Genomic DNA, 18,973 nt, shown 5'->3' with positions numbered 1-18,973 from the left:
TTCTATTTTTCTCTTTTCAATTCTGCAAATTAAACCCATTGCATGGCAATATAGAAATCAGATTAAAAGGGGATTAGAACTTTTGGCAGGTTTGACACATTGAACTTACTCTTAAAAAAAAAAAAAGGCACAGCAACACCCTACCATAAATGGCTTTCCAAGAGCACTCTATTTCACATTCAAAATAAAACATATTTGAAGAACATAACAAAAATACCCACAGGGACAAGCCCATGTTCTTAAGCCAAAATGGTAACAGAGTATGAGAAAGCCAATAAAATGGATTCCAAACTCCCCCCAAACCACCAAAACAAATATGGCCAACATTGTTCATTCTATACCAGAGGACCATCTTTATATATAATAAACTAAGGTCATAGGTGGCAAGCCCCGCCCACACAGTGCTTTACCAATCAGAGGTAACAGAACAGAAGCACCGTGGTCATTGGTCAGTGGGGATTCCATATGCAGATAGGGGAGGGGAGCAGGCAGGGGGTGAACAGGTGAGTGAGCAGTGGGGGGGGGGGTTGAGCTAGCAAGCAGGCAGGGAGGGGCAAGTGAGTGAGTAGGGGGGAAAGGGAGCAAGTGAGCAGGGAGGGGGCGAGCAAGTGAGCAAGCAGTGGGGAGGGGCTGAGCAACTGGCAAAGAGATGGTGAGTGAGCAAGTTAGCAGTGGGGGGGTGAGTGAGAGAGCGAGCAGGGATTGAGTGAGCAAGCTGTAGGGAGGGGAAAGTGAGCAAGGTGAGCAGTGGGGAGAGGAGAGTGAGCAAGCGAGTGGAAGAGAGGGGGTGAGTGAGCGAGTGAGTGGCAGGGAGAGGGCAAGTGAGTGAGTGAGCTGCGAGTGAGTGAGAGAGTGAGGAGCAGGGAGCGGGTGAATGAGCAAGTGAGCAGGGAGGGAGCAGCAAGTGAGCGAGTGAGCAGCAGGGAAGTGGGAGTGAAAGAGCAAGCCTCGAGGAGGGGGCGAGTGAGCAAGGGAGCGGTGGGAAGGGGCCGGCTGAGAATGGATGGCTAACACTGAGCAATAAAGCAGTGGCTGTGTTGTGGGGCAAGGAGAACAACAAAGTCCTAGCGCACAGATGCTCTGTGCAGGTTCAGCTAGTTTAGCATATAGTTCTAATGATTTGTGCATATGAAGTTGAACTGAGCTTATTTGTGATAGTGCAGAACATGCCATACTAGGATAGCCATATCTCTGGTTGTTCATTTTGGCAGTTTGACAGATATATTTGTGTTACTTAGCTTGTCTAAAAAAAGGGTCATGAAGTTCTATTAAAATCAAGAAGTAGATGGCAACTGAAATTGTTCCATGGGATAGGAGCCACAGAATGGTTAAGATAAATGCATATTTTATGGAACATGAAGGAATTCAGAAGAGCTGTAAAGTATGTACAGATTTGTGGTAGAGGCTTGAAAATTTGTCTTACTGATTGTCAGAGTCTTCTCACTGATCATACTGATTATATTCGGGGTCACATGACTTGCTAAATGGCTACCTGATGCATGTTGGATACTTTTGCTTGAGTTGGGGGAAATTAGCTCCACACCTCCCAAGTTGCTTGGCCACACTCGCTACACAGGCATGTCCCTGTTTCATCAGCGAAATGTTGGAGGGGATGCTGTTCACCTAAGTTCAAGCTTTCCTTCTGGTCAGAAGAACTTTCCTACTGGTCAGAAGCCCCTCAGTCTTTTGTGTATTTAATTTTTTGTTTGTTTGGCCTCATCTGGTTTGCCACTGCTCTCAAGTTCCATTTCTAACATTAGTTGTCCAGTTAATTTGTCCATTTTTACTCCTGAAAAAAACTTCCTGAGCTCATCCATTAGACTGCTTTTTTTTTTTTGCTGCTTAGATCTTTGCTGCCTCTAACACAGTTTCAGTAAGCGCCTTATGTTTATAAACGTCAGTATTTCAGGAAGTTCAACAAAATTACAAAGGGATCCAATTTCAACTTAATCCTTTACTTTACAAGATTGTTATAAGCTTTATGCATGTTATATCTTTAAGGTTGGGCTTTTTGCCATGGCTTATTCAGGACCTCAATCTGCAGCCATGCTTAATGTTTTTCTTTTTCCAGCTGAATGAGCACAGAATTCATTGCATTACACAGAATGTAAAAATTCACTCACTGGGCTTGATGATCTTTCAGTGCATATATATATAGGACGCCTTATTGATAGTATTTTTAAGATAACAATAGTGAAGTACCAAATGGTGTAAACAATGTCTGTCAGGAGTACTTACAAACATGGCTGGTATCATGGTGGCACCCTCAGACAGCTGCTAGGGGCCTAGTGCCCTGGGAAGGCCGATGCCTGCCCCATCCCACTGGCCCTTTGGGAAGGATCAGGTCCAACCAAGAAGCGCCTTCTTCTGTATGATCCCCATCACATGTTGAGGTCATCTGGAGAGTTCCCTTTCCAGTTACCACCAGTACATGGTGGCTACTCAGAGCTGGGCCTTCTTGGTAGCTGCTCCTGGCCTATGGAAGGCACTCCTGGCAGATATCTGTAACCTAGGCTTGTTGTTAGCCTTTAAGAGAGCCCTAAAAACTTACTTGTTTGGCCTGGCCTTCCAAAGTTTTTAAATTGTTTTTAAGTATTTTAATTGGTTTTAAATGGTTATGAATTGTTTTTAAATTGTTTTTATCTTGTTTTAAGCAGCAGGGCTGTCCTCCTTAGGGCATGGCAAGCAGGGTGACCGCCCCGGGCTCCGCTCTTTTAACCCCCTTTAGAATTAACTGGAAGGGGCTGATTTGCCTGGCTGATTTGCTGACTGGCTGATTTGCCCCTGGGCCCCACCTTGCCAGGGCTCTCTAAGGACGGCCATGTTAAGCAGTGTGTTTTAAACAGTGTTTGTTTTTATGATTTTTTAAACTTGTTGTGTACCACCCAGAGCCTTTGGATGGGGCAGTCTTAAAATTAATTAAATAAATAAATAAAAACAAATAAACAACCTGCCTTGTGTTTGGTTTTATTAGTAGTAGTATTTATAATTTGATTTCTGTACCGCCCTTCCAAAAATGGCTCAGGGCAGTTTAAACAGAGAAATAATAAATAATAAGATGGATCCCTGTCCCCAAAAGTCTCACAATCTGAAAAGAAATGTGAGATAGACACCAGCAACTGTCACTGGAGGCACTGTGCTGGGGGTGGATAGGGCCAGTTACTCTCCCCCTGCTAAATAAAGAGAATCACCATGTTAAAAGGTGCCTCTTAGCAGGGGTGTTGAGACTGTGAGCCCTTTGGGGACAGTCTTTTTCTCCCCCAACCCCCCTATTTTGAGAACTGATTTTCTTTTGTTGAAAAGCAGTATATAAATAACAGTAGTAGTAGATTTCTGAAATCTGAAATATGGTGTTTTTCACATGAATGCTCCCATTCTCAACATTAATGAATGTGAGCCCATGGGGAACTGCATACATACATATTTGTATTCAGTCATCCAAACACCTTTGGTTTAGGATTAACATTAAGATTCTTTCAGTTTTCACTTGTGCTCCAAAAAGAATGGGAATTGCAAGTTATGGTGTCCATCTTAACTTTTGCGCTAAATAAGCTGTAAAGACTTTGTTCAGTCAAGGGTTCCTTAAGGATGAAAATAGTAGACAAACTGTTGGTGGACAAACATCTTGCCTATCACCATTGGTCTCCACTGACAAAATCTGGAGTGTCTTGGAGATACTAAACTACTGGAATGGGGCAGCTGAGCAGAAGCCTGTGGGAGTTGTTGACCGAGATAATCTCCTCAGGCCTGGCCTGTCTTAGGACAAGATGGACGCCAAACCACAGACAGCCCTCAGATAAGGTTTAATGCTCTGGGAATTTCCAGTGAGTTGTGCTTAGGAAGAAAAAGCAGATAACTGAATCAAAACAGGCATCTGGGCCCATTTCAAATATGCCCTATGGTTGGTCACCTGCCTGGCTCGACCTCTGTGCTTATCCCTACCCTCCCCCCATCCACCTCTAGCTGAGCTGACGTGCCAGATGCTGAGCCGTGCCAGCCAGTCGCAGCGTGTAGTGTGCCCACACAGAGATGCATTGGTAGTAGTAGTTGTAGTGCTGCGACTGGCCAGACGTTTACAATGCCCACGCCCACCTAAAAAGAAACCCAGTGCTGACCAGCAGCAGCACAGGCCCTTATCTCTCCACCTGTCAGCATTTGGGGACCTGGCGTGGGCACGGCACACACCCCAAAAGTAGCACAGCCCAAATAGTACTAGACTCAGCGGCAGCGGCGGGTATACGTTCTAACACAGTGTAAATATTGTAAATACTTGTATGTAAATAAACATGTAAATGATTTTTTCTTTAAAACCCCATGTTAAAATCAACCCTCAAAATTGTCCAAAAGGGGGGAAAAGGTAACAAAGGGAGAACAAAATGATGAATGCCAAATGAATTGATTTTATTGAAAATGTTACCAGAAATCATGTGTGGGGGGCTTGGTTTACATGGAGAAAATGATTGGATGGTTTTTTTTCTAATGAAACGAATGAATTATCATCATCTTATGTTCATCTTGATTGTGGTCACTGTTGATGTTGGCTGATGGCAAAAAAACAAAAACCATCAGAATAGCAATGAACTGGCTGCCAGCACAACATATTGATTGATAACTATGCAGGGGGGGAATTAGGTCTCTGTGTGTGTGTGTGGTGCAGGCTCAGTCTGTCTCTCTTCCTGTTGTGTGTCTGTCTGTCTCTGTGTGTGAATGGATGCCTAGCACTGTCTGTGTGTGGGGATGCTTTCTGTAGTGTGCTGTCTGTCTGTCTGTGCTGTGTGTCTACATGTTTTTTTCCCTTCCCCCCTCCAAGACTCCCTCCATCCCTCCCTCCCCCCATCCTCCCTCCTCCCTTCCACGCCCACCTCACCTGCCCCCAGACCCCGGTCTGGCAAGATGATGAGAATCTGGTCTCTCCCACCGAAGCACACACGTGACCACGTGTGTGCATAATATGTGGCTGACCAACTCTGAGCCGGACCCTCCTCCCCCTTCAATCCCCTCTGCTACATCCCTCTCCCCCTCCAACTCCCCTCCCCTTTCCTCCCCCCTTCCCTCCCTCTCTCCCTCCCTCCCTCCCCCCTCCTAGCTAGCAGCACACACACACACGCACCTGGTGGCAAACACCAGCACGCATGCACTCACACTGGTGCCACCACCACCTGCCTTGGTCCTCTCTTTGTCCTTGAGCAAATATGTGGTGGACCAGAGAACCATTTCTTTTCAAGTAAGGCAAAAGGCATGCACTCACTGCGCACACACGAAGAAGAGGTGAAGACAAGAGACAACTACTAGAACCAGCAGCAGCAGGTGAGTGTTGTCGTGTTGTGTTGCTTGCCAAATGCCATTGCCCATGCTCAATGCTCTCAGTCTGCTGAAACTAACTGACTAGTATCATCATCCTTCCTCATACTCAGTCAGCTGCACTCAGTGCACTCACCACACTAGACTACAGCTGGTGGTAGAAGATGTACTGGATTTCAACTTCAAAATCTGTGCTAGGATTGCCCCGCCTCCTCCTGCCTGTAATTGTGCCCTGCCCTCTCCCCTTGCAGTTGTGCGTTGTGACGGGTTGGTGTGCGTGCGCCGTCTACTCAGCTCTCCTCTTGTTGGCTTGGCTTGCTAGGCACTGGCTGGCAGCAGCTGTTGGCTGTGTGCCATGCTCAGGCTGTGGTCCGTGTGACTGGCAATGTTGGCGTAGCATAGCAACACTGGTTGTGGGGGTAGTAGTAATAGTAGTACTAGTAGTAGTAGTAGTTGTTGTTGTTGTTGTTGCTGGCCGGCCTCTGGCCAGGCCAGATGTGGGGTGTGTGTGCATCATCCATGGGGAGAAGGAGCAGCAGAGCAGAGCAGGTTGGCTGGCTTGGCTTCTGTCTGTCAGGCCTCAGTGGCAGGCACTGAGTGAGGCGGTGGCTTCTTTGGGCATCATCACATCACCCATCATGCATAGCAGCAGGTCTGCTGCTCTGCTCCGCCTCCTGCTTCTTCTCTGTGTGTGTGCTTAGTGTGCTGCTCCACTGCTGGCAGGCAGCAGCAGCAGCAGCAGCAGTGGCCTTTTTGTTAGATCAGGGAGTTGGTGTTGTCTCTCTGAGTGTCATCTTAGTTGCTTGGGTAGGTGGTAGATAGGTATTAATGTGGACTGACTGGGTGTTACGTGTAGGGCGCCCAGAGAGAGAGGGGCAAAGAAGCTGGGGTGGCAATTGATGGGTGCCCCTAGCATTGTTGGTGGGTTTCTTGAAGATTAAAAAAAAATCCCATTGGTTAGAATGGGGATTTGGGGCAGCCCCGTGTACCCGCCTCTGTGGGGTGGCAGCACCCCCAAAGTGGGTCCGGGGCCATGGCAAAAATGGCCTCAGTCCCTCACGGCAATCCCCGGAGAGATAGGAGTGATGGTTTTTTTATTAGGATTTCCTAAGGCATTAAATAACTGTCTCTCTATGTGGCTTTTACCTTTCACCCAGTGACACACATTCTATTCTTTCCAATTAGATATTATTTAATGCCTTAGAAAATCTTAATTAAAAAAAAACCATCACTCCTATCTCTCTGGAGATTGCTGGGAGGGACTGAGGCCATTTTTGCCATGGCCCCGGACCCACTTTGGGGGTGCTGCCGCCCCACAGAGGCGGGTCTGGGGCAGCCCAAAAACCCCATTCTAGCCAATGGGAAATTTTTTTTTCAAAAATTCACCAATAATACTGGGAGCAACCAATTGCCTTGGGATTGTTGGGGTGGAGGACACCCATGGGTGGCTACCACCCACCCCAGCTTTTTGCCCCTAAGTGCTCCACATAGGGAGGTATGGGCAAAATTTTAAATTTTTTAAAAAATGGTAAAAAATCAGAGGAAGGTCCAATCGACTTGAAATTTGGGTGGCAGGTAGAACACAAGGTCCCCTTTCAAACCAGCTATTTTTTGAGATCTGAACTGGTTCGGTTCAGATCCGAACCAGTTCGGATCTGAACCAGACCGGGGGTGGTTCGGCAAAACCAAAACCGAACCACCCCGGCCCGGTTCGGACCCGGTTTGGATCCAAACCGAACCGGGAGAACCGGTTTTATGCACATCCCTAGGTTGTAGGTGGCCATCACCAGAAGGCTGCCCTCCAGGTGCCATTGGAGGACTTCTGCCAAGTGCTCCAGGTTGTCATTGCCTGAAATATAGCTGATTGGAGGATTGTTTGAAAGCCAGACCCATTGCTTTAAGAGGGAAAGTGGAAAAACAGGGGCTAGGGCCCTGTCCCAGGAAAGAAGGCTCTCAGATGCTTTCTTGGAAGAGAAAGCGGAAGGAGGTAGAACAACGTGACTTCTGGGGTCTGGAACTGGGCAGTTGGTCTAGTTAAGTCAAGACACCTTTTATGGGGCAGGGACAGCTGGGTCCCCTGTGCTATCTCCTCATCCTCCACATTCATGAGCACCACAGTAAGGATTGTGATGGTCTGCTCTTTACTTTCATGATGGTGGTGATGCTGCAGATGATCCAGACGATGACACAGGGCTCCTTTCCATTATCTCAAGATACAGATGATGACAAATTGAACCTTTCTGTTCTTTCAAACACATACTAATCCCCCTCTTGTTAAACACAGACCAGAGGCCTGTCTTTGGTTTGATGTTGCTTTACTGCCTTGGGGAGAAGAGCACTCAGTACATCCCAATGGTAGAAAGAGAAAGAAGGTGAAATTAAATAGTATCAATAATCTATGGCTGCCACTGAGAAATGCAAGCTGTGTCTTCCCAGCAGGATCCTTTATCCTGTGGCAAGGAAGTCCAGAGGCTGAATCCACAAAGGTGGGGAACTCCCCATCACACGTTTGGATGCACGAGAGCACCAGCCTCAGGCAGGGTTTCCCATACAGAGGAGTCTTTGTGCTTTGGATTTCCCTGGCTGATTTGAAGCCCAGGTGTTCTGGGGGTTGTGTCACTCACCTCCTTAAAGATGTAAGACCTTTAAGAAGATTAAGAAGTGTAAGATTGAGAAGGCCCTTTTTGCTTGGGTGGCAGATGGTCTGGTTGGGGTTGACCAACCAAGCCACTAGGCGCTTCAAGGTGTTCTCCAGTGAGGAAATACGTTCATTGTTCACTAGTAGCTAAAAGAGATCAAAAGAGTAGAATACCAGTTATGCCTGGGGCCAAAATCTCCTCTAAGTGATCCCCATATTGGTAAGTGTATTTCTCATCTCAACCAAAAAGGTCACCACTTGAGGGAAAGCTCCTTTGGATTTTCTTCACAGGCACATAGGAAGCTGCCATATACTGAGTCAGACCATAAGTCCATCTAGATCAGTATCATCTACACAGACTGGCAGCGGCTTCTCCGAGGTTGCAGGCAGGAATCTCTCTCAGCTTTATCTTGGAGATGCCAGGGAGGGAACTTGGAACCTTCTGCTCTTCCCAGAGTGGCTCCATCCCCTAAGGGGGATATCTTACAGTGCTCACACATCAAGTCTTCCATTCAGATGCAACCAGGGCAGACCCTGCTTAGCTAAGGGGACAAGTCATGCTTGCTGCCACAAGACCAGCTCTCTTCCAGGCTAAAGACAAAAATGAGATGTTCCGTCAGCCTGGACACTTTGGAGGACAGTGTTTGGAGGAAGGCCCTGCAACATACAAGAAACCCTTGCTGACTAATGTGGGAGGTCCAGGGAGAGCAGGAGGGATCTGAACCACTGGATCCTCTCAGTCCTTTTACCTCACAAAGATCGCCATTCAGCCATGAAACTCATTGGGTGACTCTGGGCCTGTCATGTATCGCTCAGCCTAAACTACCTCACAGGGCTGTTGTGAGGATAAACATAACTATGTACATTGCTCTGGGCTCCTTGGAGGAAGTGCAGGATATAATGTAGAAGAAAAAAGAAGATGGCCACTCCCTTGTGGCAGTTGTGATAGGAGCACAAGATTTCCTAACCAGTCTTCTCTAAGATTACCAGTGCCACCCACTACAGCAGTTTCTGGACAATCTGAGTTGTTTCCCAGCAAATACTTGTAGTAGTTTATAAGAAAGGCCACTATCACCAAGACATGGAGTATCCTCATGAGGTCACACACTGTCAGTAGCAGAATGGGTGAACAAGTGAGCCCTGTTGTTGTGGACGGTCATAACCCATCATAACCAGAGGTACCAACTCAGAAGTATGGTGAAATATAGGCCCGGAATACAGGCCTGTATCTGATTTCGTTTTATATCAAGAAATGAAGTCAAACCTAGATTCTGGCATGCTGTTCCCTGCTCTGTGAGGAGCAAGGAGGAACCTGGCATTGTGTTGTTAAAATGGGATATACAAGGGAACAATGGAGCAATCCATATGCTAAATTGCAACTGGCTACCAAGTGTCTGTGAAAGGGGCCAGGGAGTTGATTCCCTTCCTTTTCTGTTACAAGAAGTCAGTGTTAAATCCTTGTCAGCAATTAACTGTATTGTCTCCATGGAAGTTCACCCAGCCAAATGGATACAGAGATGATGCTTGTAGACTTTAATTCTCACCTCACTAATGCTACAAGTCTCACACACATGTATGTTCCTCTAAATATTCTCTTGTTTTCAATTACAAGCAAAACACTGGATAAAGGTACATAATGAAATGACTGACACCAAATAGGACCAATTCCACAAATTCCATGTACTAACCCTGAATTTTCACACCTTCTGGGGACCAGACTGCCAAGATGTAATTTGCAGCATCTTAAGATGCAGATTTCCCCACCCCTCCCTTCCTGAGCGCACGCAGTTTACAGAGATGAAATCCAAAGATATCTCTGGACTAGCTGATATCCTGGATAATTAAGATTTTGTTCAGGAGGGGGAAGTTGACACCTGTTTGGACATACAGGAAAAGAGGAGATTTTTGAACAGATCTATTCAAGGATCAAAGAAAAAAACCCTATAAAGATTGGGGCTTTGAGACAGAGAGGGCAGTTCTGTGCCTACGGGCATTTTGCTCACACACTTTCCCAGAGTTTGCTGCTAAAGCTGCGGGGCTAAGCAGGAACTCTGTTCATGAACAGAAACTACAGCAATGCCTGAGTTCCGCTGCCCTAGCTGCCTGATCTGAAGCAACTGCACAGCTCCTGTCTCTGCCAGTGCCTCACTCCTTCAACTGAAGTGATTCTCTCCAGCCTCCAGCCTCGGATCCTGGTAATATGCTACAAACTTTGGGAATTCCCTTCATCTTTTCCCCTTCTCCTGCTCCCTTCCCCTTTTCCCTTCTACTAATCTCTGATCTCCCCCAAAACCTTATCAACCCGCAGCCTCCCCCCCCTTTTCTTTTTCCGCCTGTATCTAAACTGTACTAGACTCTAGGAAGATTTAATTACACACACATAAATTTAGTTAGGCACACTGGGTGGGATATTGGTATTGGCTAGATGTTCTGTTTTAATACTGTTAGCAATTCTACTTTGCTAGGTTGTTGTTAAGCCTTTATGTTCAATAAAGCCCATTGAACCTCTTTGAGGACTAGTTTGATCTCCTTTCTTCCTTGCGCCCAGATCCAACATGGGTCACCATATAAAGAACTTGATGACATTGTGGGCCAGACCTGATTTTGTATACTAGCTAATGAGCATATTTGGTGTAGAAGTCAGGCCTGGTCTTTAACACTGTGATGATGCAGAGGTCTTGGGTGGGAGCTCCCATTTACAGAATGGGGCACCTGGAGGAAGCAGTAACAGAGACTTTCTGGGTCTAGAGAGTAGCTTGGTCATTGTTTTCCTTCAGAACTCACACCCATTTCCTTCAGAACTCACACCCATTTGCAAATGGCATGAGAGGGAAGAGATAATAGCAGAATGATGCTCTCAGTCAAGAGCCACTGCACTTGAGACCATTGATATGGTCTCAAGTGTCATAGGAACATAGGAAGCTGCCATAAACTGAGTAAGACCATTGGTCTATCTAGCTCAGTATTGTCTTCACAGACTAGCAGAGGCTTCTCCAAGGCTGCAGACAGGAATCTCTCTCAGCCCTATCTTGGAGAAGTCAGGGAGGGAACTTGGAACCATCTGCTCTTCCCAGAGCAGCTCCATCCCCTGAGGGGAATATCTTACAGTGCTCACTCATTAAGTCTCCCATTCATCTGCAACCAGGTCGGACCCTACTTAGCTAAGGAGACAAGTCATGCTTGCTACCACAAGACCAGCTCTCCTTTGTAAGGACAGGATTGTCTCTTGGTGTGAGGACAATAATGCTAATTATTGTCCATGCTAATAATCAGGATAATATGAGCAGCAGCACTTCTCTGGTGTTTCTCATGTGAAGCTGGGGGAAGGGGTCATAGTGCCAGAGTCACTCCAACATATCAGATATGGTCCTCAAACCATTTGTGTAGAAAATGGGACAAATAGACATATCCTGCTTTCCTGGGGAAGAGAAGAAGACCCTTTCTCCTCCAGCTTCCCCAAATGTCATGGCTTATTTAGGAGTTAGATCCTCTCTCTAGTCCTGGATCCCTCAATGGTGCTCGGCAGGCTGGTGATGATCTTATTTACAAAGCCTACCAGGAGGGGAACCTTACTTTCCACCATGCTGGTGTGCTTCACAGCCTGGATGATGTCTATGATCCTCTTTGTTGTTCTTGGCTGAGGAGAAGAGCCTCACAACCTGATCTGGGAGATTATTATGGGCCAGGACACCATGAGCACTTGTACTCAAATCTGGGCCTGGGGGATGCTCTCTTTAGCTCAGGGTTCCCAAAAGCAACAGCTGAAGCTGAGGGCTGAGGTGCAGCAACTGACCGCCATGGACAAAGGCAAGGGAAGAAGGCAATTCCTTCAAGTCCCTACCTGTGAGGATAACAAGTGCCATCAAGCCAGCATCGCCTTCTGGTGAAGACATTGTGGATAAGGTGGGAGTCTTTTGGTTTGTTCTGGCGTGGAAGATCTACATAGGGAAACCTACCCCAGTTTATACTAGTTATATAGAACGAAAAAAGAGAAAAGGCTCCTGACTGTTATAAAAGCCTGACCAGTGTAAAGAGAAAAGGAGAAAAGCTGTAGTGGAGTGTAACAGCGGAAACTGAGGTTTGTTAAAGTTTATTAAACAAAGTTATTAAGGTTTATTACTTAACTATTGAAAACTTATAAATAGTCCTACTCTGAGTGAAAGATCATCTTAACAGAAAAATAACAGTCTCAAGTGTCCAGTAAGAAATACAAACTAACCAATCAGTCTACAGAACTGATGATTGACATGAACATCCTAAATTCTACCCCAAGCCTATACGCAGATATACTTACATCAGGGGCAAGAACAAAGATAATGTATATACACATACATCCCAACAAAAACACCCTCCAATTATCCAGAATAATTGCTACTGTCCCCTGCAGGCTTCTTGTTGCTAAATTAAACACCTCCCCCAGGCCTCCTCCAGAAGATGCACCAATCCCTCAACCACTTCTGTGGCACTTCAGCTGAGAACAGAGTACCTTGTCAAACTGGGTGTTGGTTACCACCAGTCCCACATCTTGTCCACTGGAAATAAGAAAAGAGAAAAATGAGTGTCCTGGTACTTGCTTTGACCTCCCAGGGCTCCTGAAAAATTCTAGGATTCCTCCCATCCTGAGCATCTAAGACTGTGTTACATGTTTTGTTGCCCAATTTCTATATTAATCCATAAATTAGCACAGATGTTTGTGGGTCAGAGGCTACCTTAGTGGGGAAGTTAATATATGCTGATGCGACAAACATTAGCAGGACTTCAAAATAGGGCAGAAGAAAAACAGGAAAACAGCTAAAGCACATCATGTGAGCATAACTCATAGGGCATATGTAATCATAATGTGTATGTGCTCAATACACATTACACAGCCATCTTCAGAGGATGACTCCTCCACTGTATAAGTGTTCAGCAGCTTGTTCATGAGCCAGCTCTGCGACTTCTGGACACTGAGAGGAGAATCAGATGAATTGTATGCATAGTCCATCAGCCTGTTTCCAGCAGTGGACAACTAGATGCCTCCAGGAAGCCCATAAGCTAGGCTTGAAGAAAACCATTCTTCCCTGTTATCTGTTCCCAACACCTGAGTGCATTCGGGATTTGGAAATTCCAAGACTATCATGGCTAATCGCCTTCAATTGGCATATCCTCCATGAATATGTCTAATAATTTTTTTTTTAAGTTAGTGGCCTATCACCATATCTGGTGGCAGTGAATTCCATACATGGGTTAAAAAAAACCCCACCACATAACTTTTCTTTGCCCTATATCAAATGCCAATCAACTGCTCTGGACTTCAGTCCAGAGTGCAGTGAGAGATGTAGAAAAAATCCCTCCATAGTCCTCAGAGTTAAGAAATGTTAATATTCCCCTGCAGGCTTCTTTTTGCTAAACTAAAAAGCCCACAACCTCCCCCGCCCCGCCAGCTCTTAGGGAAGGTGCTCCAGTTCTAGGGTCATGAAGTTGCCCTTCATCTGAGAAAAGAATATCTTAATAAAAGTAAAAGGTAAAGTGTGCCATCAATTCAATTTTGACTCCTGGCGGTGCCCACAGAGCCCTGCGGTTTTCTTTGGTAGGAGGGGTTTACCACTGCCTCCTCCCATGCAGTATGAGATGATGCCTTTCAGCATCTCCCTATATCTCTGCTGCCCAATATAGTACCAGCAGGGATTCGAACTGGCAACTTTCTGCTTGTTAGTCAAGCATTTCCCCGCTGTTTAGTGAACCAGAGGTATATTCTTCTTCCAACTCCTCATTCTCAATGCTGATGCAGGGAGTCTTGGCCTTGGATGAAATAACTCTGTGAATTAAAGCAAAAAGAGAAATGGGTGCTCTGGCACTCAGCTTAATCTTTACAAGGCTTCAGAGGCTTAAAAAAATACATTTATTGTTAATCACTCATTAACAGGTGGGCTTAATGCAGGAACTGGACCGAATGTCCCAGTTACAGAAAGCACAGAGAGGGGGAAGTGTTAACCCTCCCTATCACACACTCCATTCCCACACTGGATCAGCACACACACACACACACACACCCCTCCGATGTTTGGTGACTTAATGCTTAATTAAGTCTGCTTAATGTTTGGTCTGCTTAATGCTTTAACCCCTTTTCTTAAGGGCATGTTCTTCTGAGAGATCTCTGTCCCCTGGCAAAACCACCATTGCGCAGGTTTCCCTCCCTCAAAGAACCCAGACCACCATGTCCAGGGGACACACCTGGCATTCCAGCCACGCCCCTGTGTCTGATGTCAGATGCCCAAGGGGCATGGTTGTGTTTGCAAATGGTTTGCAAATGCCCCATTTGCAAGTACATTACAGCTAGCACCGTGTTTGCAGTGGTGCCCAAGAGTGCCTTCCAGGCCTGTAACCAGCCTCAAAATTTAGGGGTGGGGGATTGCAGAAGTCAGGGGAGGTAGGTTATGAAATGTTCAGTGAGAAAAGTCAGTGAGGTTGCGGGGGGAAGATAATTTTTTGGTGTGGCAGGTACACACCATGCCACCAGCTGGCTACAGGCCTGGCACCTTTCCCTCCTTTTAAAGGCAGAGAGATGGGTTCCTGGCCAGGCTGGGGACCTAACACTGCCTGAAGCTTTTCAAAAATGAAGCTGTGCGACACACACAAAATACTGTTCTCTTACTTTAGCTGTTCAGTCTGGACTGGAGCTTCCAGGCATACCATCATTTCCTGAGGCCATTTTGTTTTATCAAATGACCTGCAGTGTGTCACTATCATCATGAATTTTTTTTTTAAAGGGCTGCCATTATGGTAGCATTACTTTAGCAAAATCTATGCTATAGCAGCACCATGTTATGGAGTATATGATTAAACAAAATGGCCACTGGGAGGTGGAAGCTGCACCCAGCAATAATTTAACTGTTACTTATTTAAAACAATAAAAATAGTAATTGAAACAGTCAACAATGGGGTAGTGGTTTCCAAAACCAAACCTGCATTCACCTCTGTTTTCAGGAGTAATATGTAGCTGAGCCCTGAATTTCATCCCATCCTACGTACCAAAATCCCTCCCACCAACACACACAAACACAGACCTGCACCTTCTGAGTCTGGATGTGTTGTTGCACATTCTGTTTACTGTGGGTGAAAATGGGAACTGCTCCTGCCCCTGCACAGGCTTTCCATGTACACTGAAAGAAATCCCTTACCACTGAAATCCCTTACCACTGAAAGAAGAAACCATTTGGTGCTAATTGTCAGCAGCACATTCCTGTGGCCTTAAGACATTGAGACGAGAAAGAAGATAAAAGACAATTGTATGAGTGCACAAGAAGAACCATGCTCAAAAATGCATCTTGCCGAACACCCTGTTTCCAACAGTGGACAGCCAAATGTCTCCAGGTAGGATGTGAAGGCAACAACCCTCCCACGTATTTTTTCCACACAGCATCAGAACTAACATTTAAATCTCACTACCAGAAAGTACAGGGTGATGTAGGCACCACATTGACACTGCAGATGGTATCTCGGTGTGTGAATGCGAGTCTGTGTGTGCATGTGGTGGGGCGGTAGTGTGTGTGTGTGTGTGTGCGTGCTCCCCTACTCCTTAAATATTCCATACTCACCAAATAAAAACATTAAATAAAAAGATGTCTTTACCTCTGCTGTTCCTGTCCAGAAGGTTTCCTTTCTCCGCTTCCTCCTCCTCCTCCAAATGCCCCCTCCCTCACCAAGGCTTTCAACTCCCGCCCCAGGAATCAATCAGCAGGTGGAGAAGAATCGACAGTGCCGGATTTCCCCAAACAAAAAACTGAAATGGGGAAGGGGAAGGAAAAATCTGTACCCCACGTCTTTGTTTTTTTCTTCCTGCCCAGCCGGGCACAGGGCTCAATCTGGTGGCGGTGGCAGGTGAGCGCCGGCTTCCCGTCTCATGAAGCTTCCTGTGCCTTTCTTATCATTTGTAAGATTTGGGAGGTGCAGCTTCTCTCACCCTTGGAGTGACAAGCAGCACCTACCAAAGTTCCCTCTTTTCTCCTGGGCCATAGCTTTGTAGCTGAGGGGTGTGCATGTGCTGTAGCTCAGAGACAGAGCTCATACTAGTTCTCAAGATGAATCCTCAGAATCTCTGTTAAGAAAACTCTCTCAGCGCCTTTGTTTTAGGCCTTGGAGAGTGGTTGTCTGAGTAGACCATAAAGAACTGATTGGACCAATGGTTTGACTCAGCAGCAGACAGTGACACCTGTTCAGAGGTGCTGCCATGTCCCCTCCTTTGCGTCTGAGAGGGGCTTTCTCTGTTTCCAATCTTGGCTACCCTCTTTCCCTCACATCAGTGTCTTCCTTAGCTCACTGCTTAGTTCACTTTGCCTTCCCTTTTTGTCTTCGACACTGTCAGGATTTAGACTGGAAGCTCCATGAGGGCAGGGAACTGTCTTTTTGATGTGTGAAACCCTGTAAAGTGCCATGTTTCTTGAAAATGCCAACTAATAATCCGGTAGAATATCACACCAGAGAGAAACCACAGGAAAATGTAGAGAATCATCCTTTTCTATGTACTGGAGAGGAGAGCACAAATTCACCTGTGTCCAGGGCACAAAAGACAAAAGAGTTAGTGCCCACCTGGGTCATCCCAAAGGGACTAAGATGGATTCAGTTCCTAAAATCTCTACAATGACCAAAATTCAACTACCAATGTTCTATCCCCCCCCCCCAATTATTTGAGGCACGGTGGCGAACACTTACGCTGAATCCCTTCTTTGCTGATCAATGTTCAATCAGAATCAAATGAGAGAGAAAGGTTGGCACGACCAGCAGGAGAGACCTGAAAGCCTTTCTGCCAGTGGCTGAGTCCTGAGCAGCAGCAGAACCTCTAGCCTCCATCACAATCTGTCAGAACCTCAGAGCCATGGCGACCAGGTAAACACCCCCAGCTCTGGGATCCAGAGCAGCAACTGCCACTTTTTGAATCCATACAAGTATGAGAGGTCTCCTAGGGCCCAGTGGTGGGCATAGGAAACAAGTAGGCAGGGTTGTCAAGTCTTTAACTATCCTGCTCCTGTGACTTTAGCAGAAGCCTGGCACACAGACAGAGGCGTTCTTACCCCCGGACCTTGGGCCCTCAGTCCGTGGCCTCCAAGGTTGGGAGAGGGGCCTCCAAGGGTCCAGGGGGGCCTCAGGCCACCAGCCCACACCTGCCCTGTTGGGATTTGTGATTATTTAGCAAAGCGCCAACAAAAGAAGCTATCCATTCCAGTTACAGAGTGCTGAGTTTAGTTGTTGTAGCTATTTAAAGAACACACATAGAGATTGTGGTACAATTTAAATACTAAGTTGATTTATTGGTGAAATACATATGAGATAGGAAAGACACCCCCCCCCCAAATGGAGGGTGGGCCTTGTGGCAAGTGGGGGGGGGGCTCGTGCGGGAGCAGTCTGGGTACTAATATTATCTAGGTGCACCACTGCACACAGATATTAAAATGATGATTTCCCCATTTGTTTATGCTTGGAAAGAGTTCATTTGCTCAATTTCTGTGAGTCAAGCTTTTATTCAAGGCAAGGAGCCAGCCGAAAGAGTCCACCAGTGGCATAAACTGGAAGGCATTAAGGACTTTTTGATACTGGTCCCACAGTTTTGAAACTCCCTCAGAGAGATTAGTAACTGGCTTTTATAGTAATTTTTTGGTAATTTTTAGTGTTCTTTTATAGGTTTATATATTAATGCAGGGTCTAAACTCACTAAAGAAATAAATTAGCTCTCATACTTTTATATGAAAAGGAACATTCCTCCCCCACCCCCACCAAATATTTTAGCTGGATACACAGAAGATGTTTCTTTTTATAATGAAACAAAAAACCTCACCTCAAAAACCATATTAAATCAAATGCTTTTTCTTTCTGACATTCACAATTCCTAAAATATGGCCTGCTAATATGGTGGTCAGTCAAGGAGTCATAAAAGCAATTTGAATGTTTCCAGACACTGGACTACAGGACCAGGCCAAGAGCAAGAAGAAGTGTGTGTGAGAGAGAGTGAGTGAATACTGCCATGTGTGCTGAGGAGGACTGAAATTTCCTTATTAAATTATATCAGACATAATTTTGGTTTACAATGAAGTAATAGCAGCAAGATTACTGTTATATGTGGAGAAATCAAGCTGATTGATTCTATGTTTTGGTTTCATAAAATATTGAGTTCCAACCATACTGTATTGCATTATTTTCATAGGTTTGGCTTAGAAGGGTTGGTACAACCACAGATGGGAGTTCCACTGTCTGATCAAGACAGAATCCACCCACTCCATAAATTGAAGTGGATTAGGGATTATTTTGAGCAGGAAGAGGGCTAAAAACCCTCTCCCTAACCACCCCTTACTCCCAATTGTTTCCTCCTGAAATGGTTTCTCCTGTTAGAAAAAGGCTATTAAATGCATCTGTATGTAATGTGCAGTTTGGCTGCACATTACATTCTCCCTCTTCCAACCTCACAGATAATTTTGCTCCAAATAATTACCATCCAGGTAATTATTGCTAAGCAGAATATGCTTTCATAAAAAATGCTAACCAACAATATGTGCAGGTCCTTAATGCACATCTTTAAAATTAAGCTTATTGTTGGAAGACAGAGACAAACCTAGGACCAGTTTGGATGATATCTTGCCAGCTGCCTACATATGATAAAGATGAAGACATGGCATGAGTGCATATGCCCTCCCTCGCCATCACGCTATGATGCAATGTGTGTCCAAAGAGTTCCTCTACATACACAAGAAATACTAGTTTAATACCCACCAATGCAATTAGTGAAAGGTGCCCTGGCATACCAGGAGGGAGGAAAGTACATGTACACTCATGGTGCATGCATGGTCTTACCATATGTGCTGGGGCCAGCAGATGAAATAGCAGAACCAGTCCATTTTCAGATGGCTGAAAATGGTGTAAGAGTGGCATTGTTGCCCATGACATTGTTGATTGTGACCCATGGCATTGTTGATATATACATTCCACTTGAAAGGCAGTCTGGATCAATACAGGCAATCATTTGCCAAATTATACCTTACACCATGGTAGATCCATCATCAGTAA

The 18,973-nt window shown here is 45.7% G+C and overlaps 1 long non-coding RNA gene across 2 annotated transcripts; it reads right to left on the bottom strand.

The window, feature by feature from the left end:
• Positions 1-12,013: 12,013 nt before the first annotated feature.
• Positions 12,014-17,084, bottom strand: LOC128328386 (uncharacterized). Of its 2 annotated transcripts, none has more exons than XR_008309176.1 (3): positions 16,631-17,084; positions 15,116-16,467; positions 12,014-13,736 (listed from the first exon to the last, which is right to left on the bottom strand). It is a non-coding gene; the product is annotated as an uncharacterized LOC128328386 (long non-coding RNA). The 2 variants fall into 2 exon arrangements; XR_008309175.1 differs by having other exon boundaries at positions 15,551-16,467.
• Between the last annotated feature and the right edge of the window lie 1,889 nt (positions 17,085-18,973).

This window comes from Hemicordylus capensis, chromosome 5, assembly GCF_027244095.1.
Source record: "Hemicordylus capensis ecotype Gifberg chromosome 5, rHemCap1.1.pri, whole genome shotgun sequence".
Taxonomy (NCBI): Eukaryota; Metazoa; Chordata; class Lepidosauria; order Squamata; family Cordylidae; genus Hemicordylus; species Hemicordylus capensis.
The sequence above is the reverse complement of the archived record's forward strand: the minus strand, read 5'-3'. Positions and strand labels throughout refer to the sequence as shown.